Genomic DNA, 13,952 nt, shown 5'->3' with positions numbered 1-13,952 from the left:
GCAGCAGAGAAAGTTCAAATAGCGGTAAACACAGTAGTTAAGTGGACTAAGAAATGGTAAATTAAACTTAATGAAAGTAAATCTGTTCATGTAAACTTTAGTAATAAGAAACCAGATTACGAGCCAGTTTACATTAATAAGAAAATAGTACCATACGAAAATACAGCTAAATATCTGGGCATGACTCTTGATGCAAAGCTCCGCTGGAAGGCTCACGTCAAGAAAAAAAGAGAACAATTAAAACTTCGTTTTAAAATATGTACTGGCTTCTAGGAATACACTCTAAGATGTCAGTACAAAATAAAGTTCTATTGTACAAGCAAGTCCTTATGGGATCCAGCTGTGGGGCTGCACCAAACAAACAAATATTCAAATCATACAATGCTTCCAGAATAAGGTATTGAGGGAAATTGTGAACGCACCTTGATACATTCGAAACAGCGAACTCCAAAAATATGCTGAAGCTCATCAACATAGACTTCACCATCACGTGAACGTCGAGGCAATCCAGCTCCTTGATAACACTGATATAGTAAGAAGATTAAAACGAACAAAACCTTTTGAGTTAATGTAGTCCTAGTGAATTAGTGTACAATATAAAAATAGTGATATTATAAAAGGCACATGAACAAAGTGACTTCCCCTTAATAGAGACATTAAGAAATGTGTTAATGGACACATTCTTAGTTTAATCTATCTAGCAGTTTAAGTTGAAGGAGAATTACTTATTAGTCTAAGTTAAGGATAGATTGTAATACAAGAGGGGCAACATTATAGTAACTATATTATGTTCCCTAATTGAAAGAATAAAAAAAGCTAGGCGAGGACCAGTCTTCAACTCTTATTAATTCTGGAACATTGGCTCCCAACTAGGCATTGGTATTCCTTTTTCACAAAAACAAAGTTTGTTAACCCTTTCGTAGGACTCTCTCTAACAAACCATAACTGATGCAGTATGATGACCACGTTGCACTTTTACGACCACTAGCAAAGGTTGTTGTAAGTGTTTTTCAATTTTTGTAAATGTTTCTTCCTCGGCCATAGTCCATTTCATCGGCGTATTGGGACTGCAAACATTTTGACCTAGCCACTCTTTCTAATTGCAGAGAATGATGTTAGGGCATATTCTGTATCTTAACAGAACAACATTCTTCTTTGAGACACAAAAGAGTCTGGAATATTCGTTTCTTGCAATATTATATTTTTGTTCCTAATACTCTTTCGTTGAATTCTGACACTATCAGCATTTTAGTTCCAATAGTACGCGGCTGCCTCTGTCTTATCTGATCTTCAATAGAGTATATTATGTTGATAGATCTACCGATAGTAATGAAGTATCTTGAAAAGACTGACGTCTCCATTCGCACTTTGTGCAAGGCAATCTCTGCGATTCTGTATTCTTTAACATACCATTTCAATATTGTTAATTCATATTAACATCGAAAAAATATGTGAAATGGCGAGAAATTGTCACAGTTTCTAATATTAAAAAAAACGCGTTCCAATTTTGAACATAAAAATGTATAAATAATCATAATAGAAATTGAAACAATTTTAATTAAATAGGCTTGATATTAATTAGACTAGTTATTTTAGTTTACATACATTTTAGTATGTCTACCTAATTTGTTGAAATATAGTCTATGGCAATGATTATTATATTATATATATATATATTATATGTTAAGCAATCTTCTTCGCCTACCAATGAGTCTGTACGTACACCTATTAAAAAGGGAGAATTACTTTAAATTATGTTATGTTCATTTATTGTTAAAAGAGGACGACCTTGGTGAAATGTAATTGTTTGACATTTTCATGCTAATATTGTAGTTTATTAAAAAAACGTTGCAATATTTCAATACTGTTTTAAGTGGAATTTACCTCGAACAGGCTTAAGGCTGTTACTAAGTGCATTTTAAAGAGATTCTTATCCGTCCGCAAGGACACAGTTCAGCAAAAATAAATATATTTATGAAGTAAAGATACATTAAAGAGTACTTAATACATTTGATCAAATTATAAGGGTGCCGTTGCCAATATCATATTAAATATTTTTTTAAAGACAGAAAATCTGTTTATGCTCGATGTTATGGAAGAGAAAAACTATTTTTAGACTATTTTAAAACTCGTCTGTGCGTTTGTGCTTGCGAACATCAGAAATAACTAAATTGAATACAGTTTATATTGATATATTTGGACATTATTCGGCTAATAAACAAAACAGTAAAATTTATTAAAATAAGACGCTATTCTATTAACACACTTCGACAGTGGAAGCTGAATTTTTAAGCCGTAGTTAGCAAAAGCACGCCTAGAAACCTATATTCAATTGTTCTAAAATGGCTGGTCTGATCTGGATGAGATTTTAAATAACACATAGCTTATGTTATACGGATTTAAATGTGTGTAATTGTAACTGTTTTTACATTAGATTTTGCGTCCAAGTTACATTTTTATTTTAGTTAACCCGCCGTTTCAAGACCTTTCCAGATCTCGTTTTCAGAGGGACCTAATTCACTCAAATGTATCATACATATTCTATGTATGTAAATAATTATACTTTAAAAGCAACCTGTACAAGCTCTATAGAATCAGTTTTGATAATTTCCTTACTTCGAACCGGGGAAATGGTCTGGCATAGTAGATGTAACGAAAAAGCTAATGTAGTCAGGCAATGAAGATTCATAATTCACGTGATGTCCGCTTTGAAACTAAATCAATAATAAATAAAAAATGGATTTTTCGAATTTCCAACCACAAGAATTTTAGAAGTTAAAACTTCTTATAGCGCTGTACTCATCTTTTTAGATGAGATAAAATGTCTGGACTCGCGACACCGTCACGAGACGCAGTGTGTGTATATATTATGCATGTACATATAGCGAACTGCGAAGGCGGTAGATATATAAAATGTAGATATTTTATTTATATATATTATATATTAATCGAATCAAAATTTTTATGTCCTATTTTAGTAAACATGAACCTATAGTTTCTATTATAGATTGTAATAATTTGAATGATAATGATGATGATACAAGGGATGTCGAAATTTTTATTGTTATTAAAATATATTTATTATTCAAACATAACAAATTTTAGAACTATATTTACAATACTACGAATACATAAAATTAAAACTATCATTACGTGGAAGCGTACCAAGATTACTGGCAGCATTACCGCGTTGGATAGCAAGGCTGATCCGTTGACCGAAATAGCTGCCAGCGCTTGGGTTTCCAGTAGCCTTATTGAGGCGCGAAAAAAGTATTTTGAACATTCTCCGCGCCTCTGGGCCCCACGGGCCAAGTGTCTCGACACCAAACGGCACAAAGATGCTCTCAAAGAGACTCACTGAGTCGAAGCAGCAGCCCCAGCACCAACTGACGTAACTTGGACATGAGAAGGAGACAGAGTGTCGACGCAAGTAGCGTCCCACACCAGCGCCCTTACCCGTGCCCAAGCCACCAACGTCATTCCATCAGGACGCTTGCCATCGCGGCGGGTAATACCATTTGGCTCTAAAACAGTTGGTATATTAAGAGCGGCAAATGCCCTGCGGATGACTTCATTAATGGTGGCGTGACGACTGATACGGCCTGCCGACTTTATCCAGGAAAACCCGTGACGTACAAGAGCATCTACCTGAACGCCAGATCTACATTGATGTGGTTCATTCAGTTTTATAATTTTACATTTTTGTTATTAAATGATTCATAAAAGAATATTAAATGTATTTTAAAATTTCTAATTATTAATATACTACAATTCATAACCCAATAACCCTAGTACCCATCTAAAAATGTCTAACGCGCCAAAATTAGTTTTCACTTCTGTCGGTACATCCGGAGTGCAACCCGATTTTTTTTTTAATTATGAACAGAACAATGTCTATCGGGTCTGCTGGTTTAATATATAAATATATTTAATACGTGGTTTTTTAAGACTTACATAATATATAAAAATATATTTAAGCTAATATAACAAACACACAAGTTATTATACAACCGAATAGTAAGTACCGTTTCCTTTGTCAACAGCACCATCTTCTCATTAACCTTCTTCAGCCATAAAGTTAAACAGTCATAAATCGTAATGAGTTACGACTAATGTCTGAGATGCCAATGTACTGAACTTTCACGACAATAGGTCACAGGCCAGCTTTCTAATACTTAGTGTCTTCTTAAGTTAGACATTACCTTATTTATCGGCCATTTCTCTAGGCTTGAATATGTAAGTAAATAAGTGCATCGAACAATTTAATATTTTATTTGGCATAGATTCTTGTATTTTTCATGGAAGAGAAGACATACCAGCGTACGGGTCACCTGGTGTTAAGTGATCACCGACGCCCACATTCTCTTGCAACACCAGAGGAATCACAAGAGCGTTGCAGGCTTCTTGTTGACGCCTTCTGCTTCAGCTAGGGAGGGAAACAGGGAGTTAGATCAAGTAAGGAAAAAAACGATCGATCCGTTTCATTGGGCATAAGTCTTTGCGTGGATGAGTTTTGACTATCTTATTTTCGTAACAAAAAGTATGGAGTAATGTTTGTCACAATAATGGGACAAACAGGCAAAGGCTCTTACAGATAGTTGAGACCAGAGTTATCAGGCTCTTCAATCAATCTCTCAACTGGATTAACTGTTTAATGCCGGTCTTGGCTTTCACCACTGCTATCTCGACCAGGCAACACACAATGAGATAAATAATCACTTACAGCTTTCTTTGTTTTGTTCATGCTGTGGATAGCGGTCCCCGTTACTGCTGTGCCTTCGGACCATGGTGGGATGGTGCGCACGTGACAATACTTTCTTTCCTTATCAATGACTTTTCCCGAAAACCGAGGCAAAAGTATTTGTACCCTGCAGGGTCTCAGCACTCTGAGTAGATAGGTTTCATTTTTTTTCACATTCGCTACTTGTTTTCTTAAGTGAAAAATGCTTATAAGTTTTATACAGAACTATAAACGATATTTTACCGTCAAAATATCTTTCCAAGCACGTAAACGTAGGCAATAGTTAGTGTGATATAGGAAAAGACTTAATAACTTCCCATAAATCTGTCCCGAAAAGGGTAGATGGAAAATATAGGGAACGGGAACGCACTAAATCACTATTAATTAACACCATTTTGCCCAAATCGATTTATCTTAACGGGAATCGGGGGTTCTCGAATGGTTGTAACTTAGACTATAAAATTATAGATAGAGCTATTTTAACTTTTTGTTTGAAAATTATATCTTCTTCAAAGTAGCCATTTATAAAACGTAAATACTCATCATCGCATCATCATGTAATGGGCGAAGATAATCGCTATCCATCAAGTGATTTCCACAGTGGTAATAATAAAAAAAAACATAAAAAACGTAAATATTTTGAAAAAGAAAGAAGAGAGTGCGCTAAAATAAAACGTATAAAAAATTTAAAATACATAAACACACATTGTTTGTTTTTTTTAAATCCTCACTTCTGGGATTAATTATACAAATTAAATTGTAACCTATTTATGAACGTAGCAGGACTCGAACCCGCGAAGTCTCGGGTTCCGTCGACTCGAACGATTGGCTCAGTGGTAAAAGCGCTTGGACGGAACCGAGTTCCTTGAGAACCTTGGTTCGAGTCACCCACATCATTCAAAAACTTTGGTTACAATTTAATTTCTAAAAATAAATCTTCTAATTTTCAATTTGATGAAATCGGAACTCGTTTATTATATTAGAAAAGATATTTAAATATAATATAAAGGATGGCCGAGAAGTTGACGTCCAAAGCTAAAATTTGAAAGCCTCATGGTGATGAGTATCCGAATCACCCCTATGTATGTTCTACGATTTTGCGTAGTTTTGGAGATAATAATTTTTCCCGTTTTATCCGCTTTTTTCACCTAATTGTGGCTTAGGACATTTTTTCTAATTTTTTTGAACACTTTTAGTTAATTTTATTGTTGATAATTATTAACTACAGTTGCAATAACCACATAAGGAACTATGAAAAGCTTAGACAATGTGGAACGAGTTTAGAATTGAGTGGTAAGTTCAAGATAACTGCTACAGCTAAATTCATGAATATGTTCAAGCTATTAAAAATAAAATAAAATGGGGAGCCTATGGCTTCTAACTATTTTTAAAAACTTCCCAGAACATTGGCCAATAAAATGAGCCAAATTCAAATTTTAGCTTTGGACGTCAACTTCTCGCTCACCCATGACCCAGTATAATAATAGATATCCATTTTAATTGTTACAGACACTTGAATAAATTCATATAAGTTTTTTTAACATGACATTATGTAAAAATAAATGCCAGCAACGCGTTTGCACCCCTGGTATTGCGTGAAGAATCCCCCCTCCCATCACGTGAGTTGCTTGCCCATTTGCCCCCTCTTGAAAAAATACCTTTTTATGTGAACATACTAGTTACAAAATAACGTTTATTTATTTATATATTAACGTATATTTATATTAATTATGTAAAATACAAAAGTGTGGCAAAAGATGCTGCCGTAGGTATATTAATTACAAGGTGAATGTATCGAAGATATTGCGCTATCTAAATCTTATTAGATTGAGTGTTTAAATTGCTGTTTAAGTTGATGGCAAAAATCTTGTTAGGGAAGGTCACGCACGAGTTTATATTTCATAGACCTTTAGATACCGTGAGAATCATGTTAATGTCCTGTTATCGAAACTGTTGGTTCCCATTTAGGTCGCTTGGGAGCAGTATAGTTTTACATAATAGGTTGGGGGAAAAATTTCCTCGCATTTTATATGAAAACTCAAGACATTTTTTCAAAGTTTATTTACATATAATTATACTATACATGTGCCATTTTATTCGATGACTTTTTTCATATATCTAATATGATGTATCTGCTAAGGCAGTTGCGAGATATTCCCAATACAAGTGTCCTAAGACAACTTACTGGGAAGTCTCAACCACTTAAAATGTATATGTAATCTTTGCAATAAATGAAATTTAATTTAATTTATATAGTAGCTGGTGGCATGATCCCGTTGCAGTAGAAAGTTTGGGACTTCTGATCAAAAAACTATGACCAGTAGTTTTGGCATTCCTCTCTTTATGTTAACTTCACACTGTCTAAAGAATTCTGAAGAAACTGGAAGGTGGAAATCTGAAGATGCAAGGCTATATGGATGCATTATTAACTCCCAAGCAAACATTTTTAACATTTGCTGAGTGAATAAAGTTATGTGTGATCTAGCAAATTTTAAATTTTGTCAATTTTAGGAAAACTTACAGGTAGGCTAAAGAATTTTTACAGATAGGCATAAATATAATATTATGTTATAAAGTGTAAGTGAACAGAAAACGTCAATAAAAATGACATAAGACTTATCTAATATATAAAATTCTCGTGACATGGTGTTAAACATTGAACTCCTCAGAAACGGCTTGACCGATTCTCATGAAATTTTGAGTGCATATTGGGTAGGTCTGAGAATCGGACAACATCTATTTTTCATCCCCATAAATGTTAAGGGTGGTCCACACGATTTTTTTTAATTTGTTTGATTATGAGTCAGCATTAAAAAATACATACAACTTCAAATTTTCACCCATCTACGATCAACAGTTACTTTTGTATCGCGATTTTAATATCGGCAATACAACGTTTGCTGGGTCAGCTAGTCTAATATATAAAATTCTCGTGTCATGGTGTTAAACTTTGAACTCCTCCGAAACGGCATGACCGATATATTATTCTAAGATTCTATTCTAAGATTAAACCTGATTGAAAAAGTGTTCAGTGAGAAGCTGTTGTAGCTGCCTAACTGAAGTGGTGAACAAATCCAAGTCCAATTACTAAGGAAAGTTGTTGAAAGACCCACCAGCCCGCAATAGGTAACTAACCTGGGTAGGTCTTAAGTCGGTCTTGAAAATTGTTCTGGCTTTGAGAAAATACAGGATGCATGGTCTCCGGAGTGATGCATATCACGTAACTTCAAAATCATTTACATTTATTTACGATTCCCAATCCTTCAGCTATGTCTTAACTATTGATATGGCAATCGTGCTCCACTTTTTAAAAATGGCGTCTATTTTATCTTTAACACGGCGAGCGAGGTGCAGCTGACATCCTTTGAAAGGAATCCTCCCCTCTAGGGCACTGGAGTTTCCCAAATCCATAATTTCGAGAATAACAAGAATTATATTTCACCTTCCATTTTTCACTCAAGAAAATAAAAAGTGTATCTCCTGGTAGTTAGATAAAAAGTTAATTCATCCACTTGATCGAGCAAAAATCCAATATCAATTGAAAATAAGAAAAGAAGTCTCCGTTTGAGACTGAAAACTTAATTAAGGCTGCAATACACTTAATTCTCGTTCTCACTGATCTGATTCTGTTAATCACAAACCCATTGGGAATTTTATTCTTATAGAACTGATAATTAAAGTACAATTTACAAGATATCTATACATACAGATAAATAAAATTGGAGTGTCTGTTTGTAATATTGAAATAACCGTTTTTTGCTACATGTATATAAATATATATAAGGTACATACACCAAAATATATTTTTACAATTTTTGTCTGTCAGTCTGTCTTTTTGTTTCGGCTAATCTCTGAAATGGCTGGATCTATTTTGACGGGACTTTTATTGGCAGGTAGCTGATGTAATTAGGAGTAACTTAGGCTACGTTTATTTTGGAAAAAACTTTTATTTTAGAAAAATAAAGTAATGTTGCAATGTCCAAGAAACGGTCTAACTCATTGGTCAACGGTCTAATTTATATGGCAAAACAACGATCGCCGGGTCAGCTAATCATCTTAAAATAATTTTAATGAATTTATTTAATTACTAGCTGACCCAGCAAACGTTGTATTACCGATATTAAAATCGCGATACAAAGGTAACTAGAAAGTAAGTAGATGGGTGAAAATTTGTAGATGTATGTATTTTTTAATGCTGACTCATAATCAAATAAATTAAAAAAAAATTGGCTTAGACCACCCTTAACATTTAGGGGGATGAAAAATAGATGCTGTCCTATTCTCAGACCTACCCAATATGCACTCAAAATTTCATGAGAATCGGTCAAGCCGTTTCGAAGGAGTTTAACTACAAACACCGCGACATGAGAGTTTTATATATTAGATTTAATGAGTATTGCACTTTATTTTAGTTTTTTCAGATTATGTATTTTTATAATCCATAGTAAAATGCTCCCATTATACCTTTTTTTATTTACAGTATAATATGTGGCTTGATTCATCTACTGTACTCAATAAATCTTGTTTTATTTATTTATTTGCATTATTATTTTAAGATGGTCATGGGATGCCTGGGAAATGTTTGAAATATCTGTTTTTTGGTTGCTTCGTGTTGAAATAAATATTGGTAAGGTACATTTATCTGTAGTTGATGTCTTGTAAGCATTAGGCTTGAGGAATCTTTGGAGTACAATCCAAAAATCTTTTGGTCACACGTCAAAACTAGAAATAAAAATAAAAATGCGTATCCCAGCGAAATGTTTTTGAATGATAAATCAGCTTCTAATGGTAAAGCAATCTGTGATTTGTTTGCTTCCAACTTCTCCTCAATATATAAGCATGTTGCTACTCATAGTTATCCTAGGCGGGACAATGCAGTTAATTGTAATACTTTATTATCATGTGAAATTTCCCGTAAAGATATCACTAAACTTTTAAAGGGATTAAATTTATACAAAGGAGCAGGCTGTGATAACATACCAGCATTATTCATTGTCAAGTGTGCAGAACCCTTATCATATCCACTGGAAAAGATCTATAATAAATCCTTAACTTGCGGTGTCTTCCCGTTACGATGGAAGCAAGCCCGCGTATTACCAATCTACAAATCAGGTGGCAGGGAAATGGTAAGTAACTATAGGCCAATCTCAATATTACCGATATTAGGCAAGGTATTTGAAAAATTTGTTTGCAAAGTACTCACATGGCATTTAAGACATATTATAACTACTCATCAGCATGGTTTCTTAGCGAATAAGTCTACCGCTACTAATTTGGTATCTTTTGTTGAAAGCATTTCTAAAACCGTAGACTCTAGATCTTCTGTGGACATCATATACACTGATTTCAGCAAGGCGTTCGATCGAGTTAACCATTCAATCTTAACCGAAAAACTTGCTGCGTCGGGAATCGGAAATAGCCGTCTTAGATGGTTCAGTTCATACCTTGCAAATAGATCTGGTATAGTGGCAGTAAATGGATTCAAATCATTCACATATTCAATGACAACTGGTGTACCACAAGGCTCCCATCTCGGTCCTATTTTATTTAATTTGTTTATTAATGACCTATGTACAAATATCCATCATTCAGAATGTTATTTATTTGCGGACGATTTAAAAATTGCCAGATGTGTGAATTCTATAAGCGACTCTGAAAAGCTTCAGGAGGATTTAAATAGATTAGCTCACTGGTGAAAATGTAACCTTATGGTATTAAATGCTGAGAAATGTTTTCATGTGAGATTTTCCAGAAAAAGGCTAAATAGCTGTAAAGATATAGTATACAAAATAAATGATACACCTCTTAAGCAAGTTTAGCAGATTCGGGATCTTGGAGTGGTTTTGGATAGCAACCTAAGATTTGACCAACACATTAATAACATTACTTCCAAGGCTTTTAAAATGCTCGGGTTTGTTCTGCGGAATACCAAGGAATTTAAAAATTCTGAAACAATGATTGTACTATATAATGCGCTGGTGAGAAGTTGTCTTGAGTATTGTTCTGTTGTTTGGAACCCTTATTATAACAAATATATACAACGCGTTGAGAGTATCCAAAATAAATTTCTAAAAATTATTAGCTTTCGCCTAAAAACGAGACATCTCGACAGCTATAGTAACAGGCTAGCAAATTATAAAATGATATCCTTGGAGGATCGTAGGCAAATCCATGAACAGATATTTTTATATAAAATCATTAATGGGATGTTGGATTGCCCGCAGCTATTGAGCAAGATAAATATTCACATGCCAACTAGAGCACCTCAACTGGCAAAATATAAACCGTTTATACCTGATCGAGCAAACTCTAATCTCGTTTTAACTCCCCACTGAATAGGCTGTTGCGTCAATACAATACTATAATTTCAAACAAGCGATCTATAGATGTTTTTGGAGATACAGTAGCACAATTTAAGAGAAACCTGACACTCTGATTAGTAAAATGTAATGACCTAATTTATAATAAAAAATGCATAGACAAGATATATTGTACGTATACTATAGTATTTTAGTGATTATATTGAAGTGACTGTATTTTAGCTTGTAATGATTTGTAGAATTAATTTATCTTTTTATATTGTTTTAACATGTTAGCGTTATAGGACTTCAATTTACTTTTATATAATTAACAACTAAATTGTTTGTATGTTAATGTGCATGATGTGTTCACCGGTAATTGCAGGAACACGATTTTTGAAATTTATGTTACAATCTTATGAATTGTCTTGTGTATTCTGTGTTGGTGGACCTTGTATAAATAAATAAATTAATGTACTTGTAGCCAATTGTTACTTTCTATAGATATTAATAATTGTATGTAGGTACAGAATTTAATGTTAAGATTATATTTATTTTGTAAAAAACTGAAATAAGGCGTAAACTAAGATAATGCATTGAGGTCAAACCTCTGTGGTTTTTACAATGTATCTTTCAATAAAATATATATTTCAATAAAAAAAAAATCGTACGAGCTTACGACTTATAAGGCATCGAGTATTTGATGTTAGAGTTTTTTTGTTGCATCACTTTAAATAAATTATAGTAATTAAAATTATTTGTGTAACGATGAAGCTGTCTGTAAATATTGATTTAAAAAGGACGCAATGACTTTCTTGCTACTTATTCTTAACCTTTTCCGAAGTGGTGGTAAATGTAAAAAGGTGTGTGTGTACTTATGCATGCACGCAAAAAGTAATACTTCTTTGGCCTAACAATGCAAAAATCATTACAATGATTAATTCCTCGTGCTATTCCACATTTTTAGAAAGAACAATTTTGTAAAAAACCTTGGGGCCTTGAACCCTTTGCCTGTCCTAATAATGGAAGAAGAGACAAAAAAAATTACCAATGACGCAACGTCAGAAAACAGATGCGCGCGCATCTAAAAATTTCACTCTTATCATTTTTGTATAACGCGCTTAAAGAAGTATACCTTCAAAAAGAAAAAAACTTGTGACATTCATATGTGTTATTTCCTTGAACTAGATGAATAAAGTGATTTTGATTTGATTTGTTTGTCGAATATTGCTTACTTTTGTTATTGAAATATTACAAATTGTTGGAAGCCGGTAATGTATTTTTAAACGGTTATAATTATAATATAATTTATTAAAGTGAAGACATCTTTAGCAGCGCTGAGCACTTTACTTTGTAGATATTCAATGTACTGAGCTTTAACCCTCGGCTCGAGCATAATTCACGAGAGTTATTTACTTGTATATTGAAAATTATTATTATTTATACCAGTGGGAGGCACCTTTGCACCGGATGCCAGCTAGATTATGGGTACCACAACGGCGACTATTCCTGCCGTGAAGCATTATTGTGTAAGCATTATTGTGTGTCGGTCTGAAGGGCGCCGTAGCTAGTGCAATTACTTTGCAAATGAGACTTGACATCTTATGTCTTAAAGTGACGAGCGCAGTTGTAGTGCCGCTCAGAATTTTTGGGTTTTTCAATAATCCTGAGCAGTACTGCATTGTAATGAGTGGTATGGTAATAAATATTTTTTTTTATAAAATGAATGATATTACTTAAGGAATATAGGACAACAAGTTGTTTGTGTTTTGTATTTCATACTCATTTCTTTGATAGTCATTCAAATATTTACCATTACATTAGGATGGTGCAAATTTAGTTTAATTGAGGATGAAGAGGTTTGGAGTACGGTTCCTTGCATATCGCGATTCTCTGCGACACCGTAGCATCCACTAACGTATTTTTAATTACTTACCTAATTTACTTTATGACACTTTTGCGCACTTGTATTTATCACTATAAATTACAAATGCTTATATAAGTTTACGTAAATAAAAATCATTTCATCGGACATACAATAGCTTGGCCTCTCCTATTTAGCGATTAACAAAAGCGTGCAAATTTGATCTTTGTCAAAATTATTTTTAATTTTTTGTATTCATACACCGTGCATACACCAAATGTTAATAAATAAATCTGTCCTCCTCTTCCATTCAAAAAACACGTCGGTTTTAACATAATTTTATTTTACTTTTTTTGGTTTGTAAGTATGAAATCAGTAATAGTAATTTGGTAGTACTGAAATGAATGAAAGTTTCAGTACTTAAATTTTTTTCATTTCAGTCTTGAATCTGTTATTTAATTTTTTATCAAATGTTTATGTCAGTGAGTCATACATCTTTGTGCTGTTTGGTGTCGAGACATTTGGCCCGTGGGGCCCAGAGGCGTGTATAATGTTCAAAATACCAATATTCGCGTCTCAATAAAGCTACTGGAAACCCAAGCGCTGGCAGCTATTTCGGTCAACGGATCAGCCTTGCTATCCAATGCGGAAATGCTGCCAGAATTATTGGTACGCTTCCACGTAATGATAATTTTATGTAGTCATAGAAATCTAAATATAGTTATAAGATTTGTTTTGTTTGAATAATAAATATATTTTATCAAATTGTTTATATCTCATAATTTACCCTGTACTTTCCCCGGGGCGTAAAAAGAATAGGGGAGTACCAGGCCCATTGGTGTCATAAGAGGCGACTAAGGGCCTTTTAGAGTGAGAGAGTCACGGTGCCGTCTTATGACGTCAGCACAATCGGGCCAAACTCGTCCGGGTTAATTACCACACTCGCACAGAATACCGGCGTGAAGTAGCGGCCTAGTGCCGCTTTGTTTCGCATAGGTTAGTGCCGAGGACCGGAAGCCATTCGTCGCAGACCACCAGCGCCGTTTGG

This window comes from Leptidea sinapis, chromosome 18, assembly GCF_905404315.1.
Source record: "Leptidea sinapis chromosome 18, ilLepSina1.1, whole genome shotgun sequence".
NCBI lineage: Eukaryota > Metazoa > Arthropoda > Insecta > Lepidoptera > Pieridae > Leptidea > Leptidea sinapis.
This window is presented reverse-complemented; position numbering follows the sequence as displayed.